Source organism: Emydura macquarii, unplaced genomic scaffold (genome assembly GCF_026122565.2).
Source record: "Emydura macquarii macquarii isolate MOO-44397 ecotype Brisbane River unplaced genomic scaffold, CSIRO-AGI_Emac_v2 contig_312, whole genome shotgun sequence".
NCBI lineage: Eukaryota > Metazoa > Chordata > Testudines > Chelidae > Emydura > Emydura macquarii.
Window position 1 is genome coordinate 5,189,319 of NW_027130449.1, and position 13,582 is coordinate 5,202,900.

At 46.8% G+C, this 13,582-nt stretch overlaps 1 long non-coding RNA gene across 1 annotated transcript in view; it reads right to left on the minus strand.

Annotated features, from left to right (window-relative positions):
* LOC137162725 (uncharacterized) overlaps nucleotides 1–13,582 on the minus strand; it is a 163,395-nt gene that overhangs the window by 64,995 nt on the left and 84,818 nt on the right. Inside the window, exon 2 of the long non-coding RNA XR_010922475.1 lies at nucleotides 7,540–7,646. This is a non-coding gene — a long non-coding RNA (uncharacterized lncRNA). The remainder of the gene's footprint in view (nucleotides 1–7,539; nucleotides 7,647–13,582) is intronic.

Here is a 13,582-nt window from a genome sequence, read left to right on the forward strand (position 1 = left end):
TGATTTAAAATGACCTAGAATTCCCCAAACTCTGCATTGGAGAATCTAGTTTGTTTCCTCCTGGTGGTCATAGTAGAAATGCAGCTACCTTCTGCTGAATGCCAGACCCTGCACCTGCTCCGAAAGATCATTACCTCTCCCAACCAGCTGCAAATTTGCCTAGTCCCATCTGCATCTCACAGACACACAAATAGATTGGAGGCTGAAGAATGACCTTTCTTCTCTCTCTCGGTCTTGGTGGTCCATAATGGCAAGAGTGAGAGGAATTAAATCCAAGGCGACCACAGCACAGTGTTCAGATTAAGGAATTGCAGCAAATCCAAACGAATGGTTCAGAGAAAGAGTAGCGGTGTCAGTTACAGTTTTTATAAGCAGAGAAGCAGCCGTCAAGCACTGTAAGCCCTCAGGTTTCACTGCTATCACTCGTGCTCCAGAGAAAGGATTGCAGCTTTAGGTGTAGGGAGGCCTGGAGTGATTGTCTTCGTGAAGGCTACTAGGCCACTCTTTGGATCTTCTGTCTGTTTCTTTGGAGGAAATCCATGCCCAAGGAACCTGCCTGTGGAATGGAAGGTTTCTGAGAGGGATCTGTCCATTTCCAAGAAGGGATGGGTGAATTGCTGTGCCAAAATACCAAGATATGGCTGCTCTTGTGTTATTTCTGGCCAGACCAGAAGTAGGAAGCCTCATGAGAAATCCTGCTCTCCACGTAAATTAAGCAGACCCAAGAGGTTTGCATAATTTGGACATGGCTTGGACAAGTATCAGAATGTATGGGTGCTAGCTGGGACCAAACCAAACCTTTTGAGATTCTTCCATCACTCCTGAGGATAGCTTATGTTTGGACTTGCATGCATCTACACACAGTGCTGCTCATGGACTTGAATTAAGGCTCTTAATGTAGCACTCATCCTCTTAATTCCCTTCCAAGCTCTCAACTGCTATTACCGCAAACACAGCTGTGGCTTTCCACTATTGTATTGCAGAGGAACGGCAGCACACAGGTGTGGGGTGCCCTGGCCTGACCTTGTAGGGTTAATAGATCTGGACTCAAAGCAACAGAAACATCAGTCCTAATGCCCATTCACACATCCTCCGTCATTAAAATAACCCACCGGCTCCAGCTGAGATGGATGCAGCCTGCTGGGCTTCAATGATAGGCCCCACAGATCATCCTTTATAAAGCAAATTAATCCTGATGACTCTTGGAACAGCTTGATACAGTCCCAGGATTCCCTTGGATGATTTGTTTGGGGTGGGGCCTAAGGAAGGGAGTGGGAAGATGGGAACAAGGAGGGCGGAGATCCAGGAAACAGTGAAGACAGGATATTACACATTTCATTATAATTTCCAATAAAAGGGGCCTGGGAAGGGAGGGAGGGGGATGGCCGCCTGGCAAGACTATAATCTATCTGGCCGTGTTTGTGGCCTCTCCAAGGACTGACAAATGATACACATTCATCCTAACTCACTTGTAATGCATGGAAAGACCCCCAGAGAAGGGACAAGTTTCCAACCCTGCCCATGGAGATTTACAGGGCCTCCTTGGCTCTGATGAATGATGGCTCTGGCAGAGGAGGATATTCAAAGGCCAGCAAGTAAGGTGCTCTCTGTCCTGAGTTTCCAATCCCTGGGATGGGAGTCATCCGGGTTCTTTCAATGTGTTTGTAGTTAGTGACCGGGGAACCTCCAAAGGCCCAGAGTTTGGGTTGAGGTTAGAGAAGCACTGTCCCAAAACCTGACAGCTTCCCAGAGCATCCAAACCTCCTGGGTCTGTGAAAGGGGGCAGAGCACCCTCTGGGGATATGCCCTCGAGGGATTTCCAGTGCTTAGAGCTTGGGCATCTCCAGATAAAAAGCACCGTATAAGAGCTGGGCACTGTTATTACCACTCCATCGGAGCTAGAGGGAACTGCAGCCTCTCCCCTGCTATGGTGACACTTTGTCTTCATGTCCTGGCAGGGACAGTGCGGAGAGGAAGATCATGGGGTGAGGAAGGATTGTGGGGAAATGGGACCAAACTGTCACAGATCTCTAGAACTCTGCACTCAGAGACTTCCGAGGAATGTCCAGATGGCTTCTTGTTTTGCCCTCCAGCCCCGTCCCTCACCCCAGCTACAGGCAGGTGAGGACTAGATGAGAGGGGATGGAGACCTCACGCCATGGGCTTCATCAGAGCTGGAAACCAAAGGGCAATGGGCCTTTGCTGCGTTGGTAGCAGAGGGGGCCTTTCAAAAGCAATTCCTCTCGAGCTGGATCCAAAGACTGTTGAAATCTATGGGCTCAGAATGAGCGGAACAAGCCATGCTTAATCCTGTTAAATGCATTTACTACATCTAACACTGCTCAGCAGCACTGCCCAAGGGTTAGCTTATTAGTAATAATAGCAATAATACTCAACAGCTGTGCAGTGCTTTCACCTTTGAACCGCCTCTCCCAGATCGACCAACTCATTAGCAGATCTGGATAGCAAGTGAGGACTAGCTTTTCCAGCCAGCCCTGCAGTGACAATTCAAGGAGGCAGGATTACCAGAGTGTGAATCTGGCCAAGACACTAGCCTTAACATTTCTGCTTTTGGGGGAAAAAGAACAAAAGTGCGCCCTCACATTTTTAGCGACTAAATGGGATCATTGATTTTACACCTCACCTGCAAGACAGCAACTCCAACAGCAGTGGACATCATGTTAACAATGACGCCGAAGGAAGAGCACATGAGGGTTGACTCAGCGCCACACACTGCCAACCCAGGGGAGGCAGCATAGCTCAGTGGATACGGTACTGGCTTGAGATGTCGGTTCTATTCCCACCTCTGCTGCTGACCTGCTGTGTGACATTGGGCAAGTCATTTCGGCCCATATGCTCAAAGGTATTTAGGCTCCCGACTGCCCTTGAAATCGAAGGGAATTCGGTTCCTGAACTCCTCTGAGATCTAGGTCACGCTCCCACTCTTTGTCTGTCTTGGGTATTTAGATAGTAAGCTCTGTAAGGCAGGAATCGTCCCTTACCATGTTTCTGTACAGTGCCAAACACAAGACCCTGATCTCAATTAGGACTTCTAGGTGCTAGTGCAATACAGATAATGCTATCTTGCTGATCCTTGGAAGTCTCATACACAAGTATAGACCAGCCCAACCTTGCTTAGCTGTAGAGATCTAATGGCATCTCAATGCAAGATAATGCAGCTTAAGGGCAACCTGGGGAATGGGCCCCTGACCCCAATGCACCCTTTTGCTCACCAATGCAGCTGTCCTAGGGAGGCTGGTAGGGGTAGCCCCACTGACAGGTATGGAAACCCCTCTTACACTGTTCCACCATAGTCTACCAAGATGGCCCATGGTTTCCATGGAGTCAGATTAGGTTTCTCGGTCCCAGTCGCAGCATACCACGTACATTGAAAGCTTCCAGAGCCCACTGCAGCTCTGGCATATTGTATGTCATTTACAGGATTTGTGGGGTTGTAATTTTAAAACTGACAGAATCCAGCCCTGATGGAGCCACTATCGCCTCGTGCCAACTTGCTCTGTCAGTTTTTATAGCCCTGAGTTGGGACTGCTGCAGGCCCAGTTTCACACAAACCAGACACCCCATCAGCCTTTGAACGTTGACACAGTTGGGCTGGATTGTGTAACTGCTTTTCCGTCTCTGACCTCCTGGAGTTGGCAGGGCGGCATCAGAGGGATGTAAGGAAGGACCCAGCTCAGCCTGGAGACCTTTGCGATAATGTACATGTCCCTTAATGTTAAGTAAACCAAACATAGGAACATTTGAAGAAGAGGGTTGAGGGAACAGTTGTGCATTTTCAGAAAGGGTTAAATTCAGGACCTGGGAAATCTTTACTGCTAAGATTGTTCCCACTAGGAAGTGTTGCAATCCCATTCCATCAATGATGCCAACCATGGCGTGACTGCTATTGCCGTCAGAGCTCCTGGGTTTCCATGACACATTATTACAGTTACAGTTGCACATTGAGGCCCTGTCCAAGATCCATTGTGCTAGGTGTACATATACTTAGTAAGAGCCAGTCCCTGCTCCAAAGAATTCACAGTGTAAACAGACAAAGGAAGGGTTATTATTCCTATTCTACAGATAGGGGAACTAAGACAAAAAGATTAGGGGCCCAATTTTCAGGAGTGCCCAAGTGACGAAGAGGCCTGTTGGCTTTCAATGAATTTAGACTCCTAAGCCACTTAGATGCTGTTAAAAAATTTTAAGTGTCTTGGCCAAGGTCACACAAGCAGCTTGTGATGGAGCCAGGAACCAAACGCAGATCTCCCGAGTACCTTCTTCTGACAATGCCCACACGTTGCTGCACTGGTGCTAGCCCTGGAGAAGCTGGGGTAACAAGACTCTGGAAAGCTAGCGCTAGAAAACCTTGTACACATTTTCCAGCAATGAGGAGGCAGTTTAGCACTAAAACAGACTAAGAGATGAAGACAAGGTTGTCTGTTAGGCTGATAGCAAAAAGCGATTGATCCCCGCTGGCAAGCTCCACGAGGAGGAAGCGAAGATATCCAAAAACTGAGATCAAGCAGCTCCTTTCCCTCCCTGCTGGATCGTAATCAGAAACACGAGCCTGGAACACTCATGTCCCTTCACTCATGCCTGCAGTATCGCCACAGCCAGATGAAATCCAACAGATGGGCTAGGAAATTAAATGGATGGCTTTGATGTGAAACAATCAGCCAGCATCTCTCTGTTATTCCTTCTCCCTCCCTTTCTCGCTTCCCCTTTGCCAAATGGTTATTATAAATACTTCCCCTCGGCTCCTCATTTTTCTAGGGTTACAGAGTGGTCGAATTATTCACCCAGATAAATAATATCACCAGCTCTAAGGCAGAGAAGGCCAAGGTAAATACCACATCTATCCACAAGTGCCGAATCTCCCCCTCTAAGTTATCCACATTGGGAATTAAATAACAAATAGTCACGTTAGGGAGGTAAATTTTGGAGTGAATTTAGCACTCATGAAATGTACTAGATTGACAGCCCTGCAAACTCCATCTAACCACAGGACATGCTATCCAGCTATCCGCTCTGCAAGCTTCCTTGCCCATGTGCTTCACTCCAGAGCTTCAGAGACCATATCTAATGGGAAGAGAATAACTCAGCATTCATGCTCCATTCCAACTTTTCCTTTTTTGCAGAAACTGTCTATAAGAGTGCTGGTTAGCATCAGCTGTGGCGGTGGTTTTTGCAGCATGCACAGCAGTCTACTAGGAACAGGAGAGATACCATCAACCAAGGGCCACTGAAGAGTTGTTAGGCAATAACCATCTTGTACTCGTTTTGAAAGTGCTGGGTTTCAGATCCCACCACTAATCCCTTCAGATATGTGGTCCCATGATCTTTATGTTCTGTTAATGTTATGGGACAGATCCACAACTGGTGTAGTTCAGTGTGACTGCACTGATTGCAGTGGACTATAATGATTTACGCCAACTGGGGATCTGGTCTCATAGCTTTTTTACTCCTTGGAAATCCCCTTGTGATAATAGCAGAGGCATTCAATTATGTTTGCACCTGGTAGCATGTCATGAACATCAAGAATAAGAACTCGCTTCGGGCCCTGTGGTGATATAGAGCTGGCCCAGGAAATTTATTTTATTTTCTGCAAAATATTGGATGGAAACAAACAATTTTGGAGGAATTTTTTTGTTCAGGTTTTGGTTGAAAACCAAATCCTCCCACGCCCCTTTGACACAAACCAGAAAGTTTTTGATTAAAATAGAGTTTTTACATTGAATCAAAATGGGGTTTTTTCAATTAAAAAAATCAACAATGACCTTTTAACCAACTCTACAGCCATTTACGTTAGTATCTTTCACCCAAGAGTCCCACAGCACTTTGCACGTATTACTTTATTCTCAGGCTGGAAATGTGTTTCCATGGAGATGGTGCTGGTTTGTCACCAAGACTTGTTAGTATTTCTATTACCATAGCACCCATGGGCCCTAGTCATGGACCGGTGCTGCATTGTGCTAGGTGCTGAACAAACAGAATAAAAGACAGTCTTTGGCCTAAAGACCTTCTACTCCTGTTTCTGCCACCAACCTGCTCTGTGAACTTGAGCAAGTCACTTCATCTTTTTGTGCCTCAGTTTCTCCATTGGTAAAGACAGGGCTAATAATATGTACCTTCCACTGTTAGGTGCTTTAATATCTATGGATGAAGTGTGCTATGCGTGTATTGTTTATTACAATACCCTGGGAGGCAAGCACAGGAACACTTGTTTGAGGCAACCATTCAAGGTGGCTTTCATGAAACTGGAGAAAAACTGTACCCATCTGTTTGGGGAGGTCCCTTAGAGATAGGGTTTAATCTGATAAGGATGATCTCCTCTATGGGTTTGACTGTTTTCTTGTTCTCCTTTTAAACTGAGGCATGGCAAAGTGAAGAAAGTAGAAATGGTCTTATTATTAACATGCTAAAGAGGGGCTCAGGAGATCTGGGTCTTGTTCCCTGCTCTGCCATAGGTTCCCAGCGTGATTTAGAGCAAGACACTTGTTCTCTAACTCTCTTGTTAGAGTGGGAGAAGCTTCTGTCTTTGTCTCACAATGTGCCCCCAATCGCAGTTGGAGCCTGTGACAAAATCATCTTATCTTGGCTTCTGGGCATGGGTCTGCCTCAGTTTCTCCACTTGCTGTTTTCCCCGAGTGATAATACAGCTCCCTGCACTGTTGAACCACTGAGGTGTCCCAACCCTCCAGCTAAGTTATAACAGCAAACCCCTCCAGAGTTAACAAACAAGAGTCCCACAGAACAAAAATCTCTTCTAGCCCAGCTCCAGGATCACTAGTCTTTCTGCCCCTTGTGCCAGGGGGTTTTCCACACTGCCTTCCCCAGTGGAACATAAGGGAACCCAGGGCTCTTTCTACTCTGGGTTGTGGTCCAGAGACACTGTAACAAGCCACAAAAGTCCATCTACTTAGATATCTTGCTTCATTCCCTGGAGCACAACCCATCTCCAGGAACTGCCAGGACTGACTGTGTCAGGCCTCTTGCTAAGCCCACTGCAGAGACCCCCATAGCACTTCCTGTTGCTCATCAGGTGATACTATCGGAGAGCCTTCTACCTACCTACAAGTCTCCTTTCTCTTGCATAAGTTTCTCTGTTATCCCTCCCCCTCGGCCTTCCTCTCCCACTAAACTAAGCAGGTTCCCTCCTATTAGGATGTCTCAACAACCATCACATGGGAAGGCAGTTGACTAGACACAGGTGGAGTTGAATCCATCTCCCTTAAAGGACCCTATGACAGAGGATTTCAGCACTGCTGTAATGTAAATAATACTAAGTGACTTGCCCAAGGCACAACAGTCAGTGGCAGAGCTGGGAACAGAACCCAGGAGTCCTGTAGTCCAATTGCTAGATCTCTCTACTGACTGTCTAGGGCTATTTCAGGGATGGGTGGATTTTTTTTATATTATTATCATCTCCCACCTCCCTTTTTCCTAAATTCTTTCCAACAAACAAACTAAAATGTCCATTTTTTGGTTAAAAAAATCTCTCAAGGCAGAAAAATAAAGAAAACTTCAAACACTCACAGAAGACAGCAAAGCAGAAACGCAACCTGGGCAGTGTCTCATCATGTCTCTGCAGATCATTTTCCCTTGGAGGCACAGAAGGGCTCTGGATGGCAGCCAAACCCCAGCTGAAAAATAAAGGAGATTTTCAAACATGACAAGTTGACTGATTCATGTGACACATCGAGCAGCTTCCTGAGTAGGAGGGCACCTAGTGAGGAGCTTCCCCAGCGGGGAAGTGCACTGTGAACAAGCTCTGTGGCTCTCCGGCTCCCTTTGGAAAGGAGCAGGAATGTCTACCCCGCTGGGTCAGCTGAGATAAAGGATGCTCGTCTCCTTCCAGCACAGCGACGCCATGGGGCGTTAGCAACCGTAGCATTTCTTTATGAGCTCTCGGGTTTGGCCAAGCTAGGAGGACAAGTCAGGCTTGTGTTTCAAGGTGAAAACAAAATGATCTGGATGGGGGCAAGCTAGGAGACTACAGACTGTTGAGAATCAGTAGGAAAGAGACAGAAAATCGTATTGCCTCTTTATAAATCCATGGTACGACCACATCTTGAATACAGTGTGCAGATCTGGTTGTCCCAGACTAAGAGTCAGGACTCCTGGGTTCTATTTCCGGGCCTGCCTCACACTCGCTGCAAGATACTTCAACTCTTTGGGTCCTAGTTTTCCCATCTGTAAAATGGGGACAGTGACAACCCTGCAAGGGAGGTCGTGTAAAAGACGGTTACTTATCTTGTAACTGTTTTTCTTCGAGATGTGTTGCTCATGTCCATTCCACTGTAGGTGTGTGCGCACCTTTGTGCATGGTTACCGGAATTTTTTTCCCTTTAGCAGTACCCGTAGGGCCGGCTCTGGCGCCCCTTGGAGCCCCACGCACATGCCACAGTATATGAGGCACTGCCGGCCCTATGCCCCCTCAGTTCCTCCTTGCTGCCAACTCCGGCAGCGGGGACAGGGGGGTGGGTCATGGAATGGACATGAGCAATACATCTCGAAGAACAACAGTTACAAGGTAAGTAACCGCCTTTTCTTCTTCGAGTGCTTGCTCATGTCCATTCTATTGTAGTTGACTCACAAGCAATACCTTGGAGGTGGGCCGGAGTTATGGATGAACTGCTTGCAGCACCATTCTGCCAAAGCCCGCGTCATCCCGCGCTTGCTAGACGATGGCGTAGTGGGATGTGAAGGTGTGTATAGACGAGCAGGTGGCAGCCCTACAGATGTCTTGCACAGGCACTCTTGCTAGGAAGGCTGTGAACGAAGCTTGAGCTCTGGTTGGGTGGGCTGTAATTATCCCTGGAAGTAGCACCTTCGCCTGCTCATAGCATAACTTGATGGAGGAAGTTATCCACAATGAGATGTGCTGGGCGGAAACAGGTAAGACTTTCATCCGATCAGCCACCATGACGAAGAGTTGTATAGATCTCCGGAACGATCTCGTGCACTTGGTGTAGAATGCTAACGCCCATCTAACATCTAGCGTGTGCCATCTTCTCTCCTCCCCAAACCATGCGGTTTGGGAAAAAACATGGGGATAAATATATCTTGGTTATAATGAAATTGGGTAACCACCTTAGGCAGGAAGGCTGGATGAGGCCGCAACTGAACTTTGTCTTTATAGAACACAGTATAAAGAGGCTCCGAGGTCAGTGCCCTAAGCTCGGAGACTCTCCTTGCTGAGGTAATGGCCACCAGAAAGGCCACCTTCCATGACAGCAGCAGTAAAGGGCATGTAGTCATGGGCTTGAAGGGAGGCCCCGTGAGCCATGAGAGGACCAGGCTGAGATCCCAGGGAGGCACCAGGTCACAGACCTGCAGATAGAGCCTCTCCACCCCTTTCAGGAACCTAATTGTTATAGGGTGGGAGAAAACTGATCTCCCCTCCAAAGGCTGGTGGAACACTGATACAGCCAGTAGGTGGACCTTCAGGGAGGCCCCGGCTAGTCCCTGGAGTTTTAATTGCAACAACTACTCTAGGATCGCCTGTATTGGTGACAACCCAGGTGAAATTCCCTGGGACTCTGCCCAACAGATAAATTGTTTCCATTTTGCCCAGTACGTGACCTATGTGGAAGGTTTCCTGCACTGATCCGCTCTGCCCTGCTCTGCACTGATGCCATGCTTGGTACTGAGGTAGAACGGCTTGGTTCAGAGGCCGGTCTGTGTGCTGCCTTCATTAGTAAAACTATCAAGCAGGTCTTTCTGTCTTTTTGGGTTTGAGGTCTAAAAACCATACAGATCTTGCATTTGTCCTTACGATGAGCTTCCCCCAGGCACTTTATGCAACTATCATGGGGGTCGCTCAGTGGAAAGGCCTTTCCACAGGAGGCGCACAGTTTGAAGCCAGGTGACCGGTACATGCCCTGCTCTCAGCAAAGTCCCAGCTGGGACTATCCTAAGTGACTAACTACCACTATTAGCAACACTTAAGGACTTATCTTCCTAACTAAGACAAACAACAATCAATTAAGGAGAACAAAAGGGACTGAGAACACTTGTGATGCAAGTCCTAGAAGTTCCAGCAATCGTCACAGGTGGAAAGAAGGAACTGAGGGGGCGTAGGTCCGGCAGCGCCTCATATACCGCGGCATGTCCGTGGGGTTCCGGGGGTGCCGGAGCTGGCCCTACGGGTACTGCTAAAGGGAAAAATGTTCCGGTAACCATGCACAGACGCGTGCACACACCTACAATGGAATGGACACGAGTAAGCACTCAAAGAAGAATTAATGTTCACAAACCTCTTTGAGATAGACTTAAATGAAAGGTTCAATCAAATTATTATTATTTCCCCCCAACTTGTGGTCTGCATCCTCCAGATATTGGCAGGGGAAGGGGCTGGGTTTGGGATGGGATTTTTATCAAAAGATACTGATAATGGAATATCAAGGCTCCTGCATCCTCCTCGTAGCTAAAGCCAGCCAATAGTGTATAGCAGAGTCTCCAGTATAGTATGCTTTCAGAAACCATGATTGCCAACCTTACACCACAGTAATATTCCCATCCTTAGCTATAAATCAGGCTATATATATTTATAGCTATAAATCAGGCCCTGTTGGTAATTATCATATAACTTTAATAATAACACTTTGCAGGTAAATAGCAGCTTTCACTCCAGGACTCCACTGCTCTTAAAACATTGATTACACAATCCTGCTATGAGGCAGGAAAGGAGGCTTAAGACTGTAAAAGAGACAGGAAAATGGTGGCACAGAGAAGTTAAGTGAACCATTTAAGGAAACAGAACTCAGGTCCCAGTGCCGTGCTCTAATCACCACAAAGCTGACCGTAAACATGGGTTGAAGCAATTCAGATAGACGAACATGAATGAACCATCACCCAAAGAATAAACTTAGCCCAAATGTAACTTTGACTGAGGTCTGAGGGATTTCCAAGTTCTTTCTAGGATGGGAAGTGAAATATCAGAATACCATGAGAACAGCTTGTCTCACAGTGTATGTGTTCCAACAAAAAGCAGGAACCATTGGGGGTCCCATGGGCACCCGTTTTTTCTCAGATTCCTGGCAAAAATTTGCAGGGCCCAAGAGGTTTGGCAAGTCACCTAAATATCCACATTTTGGGACTCTTGCCACAATATTTCTGGACCTCAAACCTTTTGCTGGACCCAACCTAAATGTCAGTTTTGTAACTAAGCTGGGAAAACTCATCACAAAGTTTTCTGTGAATAGTCACATCAATGAAAAAAGAAAAAAAAAAAAAAAGGATTGGTTTTTGCTTTGTCCATGCCCCTTTTATAATTGTCTGAGGACTACAGCAATCTGACAGGAAGGTTAGCAGAAAGAGTGAACTTGAAGCCAATATTTGAGGATTTTGAAATCACGAATATTCACTCTGGAAACCTGAAACTAAGAGTTGCACTCATCTGGTCAGGGAACAGAAACAATACCACGTAGTGTGTGTCCTATCAATCCAAATTAGGCAACACAGCTCAAATTCCATCTATATAATGCTCATATATGAACACTTTTCAAACAAACTACAGACCTCAAATTTATCAGAGAGTGCCCAGCAAACAATTCCAATGAAGACATTTGGGAAAACTGGAAATTAGTCTGTTTGCAGACCTTTTGCAAGCAGAAAAAATGGTGAAGCAAATCAGATAAATTATTCACCAGGAATTAGTCACTCAGCTCTGTTTGTAATGCAGTCCTGAGCCAAGTTAATCTTGCTTGATTTCAGGCTGTGAGTGAAGGTTTTTCTCATCTCATGTAGTGAGGGGCCAAATGAATTACCAATGAAAGCAGGTGCAAGTCCATGGAAGGATCTAGGCCAGATTCAGTGGTGACATCAACAGAAATGATGTACACATTGGGAGTAAGTTGCTCAGTAACCTGCTCCGAGTGGAGGCTGCAAAGTGAGAGCAGTTTATATCCAAGGAGATGGGTGATATGTATCTAGATGTGTGTGGGTGAATGGGGGATAAGAGTAAAAGCAACAGATGGGTGCAGAAAAAGCAGCTTCTCCACATACTTCAGCCTATCCCCAAGCCACCCTCTAGGCAGAGGACTAGATTTGGAACTATGGATATGTCTACACTGCAATTGGAGGTATGACTGCAATGTGTGTGAACAGACCCAAACTGGCTTTAATCTAGCTAGCTCAGGTACTACTGGAGCAGTGAGGTTCTGACAGCATGGACTTCAGCATGGGTTAGCTGCCCAGGCGAGTACCCAGGATCTCTGTGCTGCCACGGCTTCACCGCTCCCGGACCCGAGCTGGCTAGATTAAAGCTAGCTTGAGTATGTCTACATGTGCTGCAGTCACCCCACTAACCCCAATCTGCAGTGTAGACAGACCTTATGTCATGCTTGTGGAGATCCAGAGTGACTCCACTGAGGTCATGGGTGTTATAACAGTGTAAAACTGGTGTGACACCAAAATCAGCCCCTGCCAATAATCAAGTGGTGTACTTTACACTCATTTTGCATGAGAGACAGGTTCCTGTTACAATACTTTTGCATCACTGGGACCCATTTTCTACTGACCCTTCTGGCATGTAACTTATAGCCCCATCCTAGGACATTGCTGAATTGGCTCCACTAATTTACATCTGGTCCATGCCTGAAACTCCCCTCCTGTTCAGGATGTCAGATACACGCAATCGGCCCAGAAATGCTGATACAAGGGAAACATGCTGCTCACGGTAAGCACTGTGCATTAGCTCCATTGGTGTGTGATAGATCATGGTTAATAGCCTCTCCTTCATGATACTATTGGCTCCAACCTGGGAGCTGGGGGAGAATTCAAAGTCCAGCTTATCAGCAAAAAAATAAGCTTGTTAAACTTAAAACAAGGAGACGCGGCTCAGGCTAGAGGATGATTTATTAAGAAACATGGGCTTGGGGGACAGGGAGTGGGAGAGAGAGCCACGGAATCCCACTTACAGTCTGTAAAGGTTCCAACTTGTAATCTAATGAGACAGATCATATTCCTTTGGCTGAGGAGACGTCATCTGGGATCCATCACTAGGCAGGGAAGGAGTTCTGCTTTTTCACGTAGAGAGTACTTGTTCCAGAGTGTAGTGCACAGGAATTGGGGGGGGTATCCCTTTCAAGAGTTTGAGAGCCCTCTAATGGCGCTACCGTGTTCTGTGGTTTCAAAGCTAGTCAGATCAGCAGTGTGTATATAGAACCAGGCCTCGCATGTTTTATATCTTTAGTAGATACAGTTCTTTGGTCCATGCAGTGCGCAAAGCATCCAAAGGCCTTGGTCTGACTGCTGGGCACTGGACGGACCGCGCTGCACTCTCCATGTATGGAAATGGACTAGAGAGAGTTAGGAGGTTGGATTGTATTTGGCTTTGTGGTGATGGCAGGGTTTGCCTTTTCTTTAAAGAAAGTGATAAGGTGCAGAGCTGGATTCCCCACTCGGTTATACTAGCTTCATGCCGGGGTGACGCCATTGAAACCAGGTACGTCACACTCACATGCACTGGGGTGAAATCCTGGCCCCTACGCAAGTCTATGGCAAAAATCCCATTGACTTCACTAGGGTCAGGGCTTCACCCTGGTGCAAAGGAGCGGCGAATTAAGTCCATAGT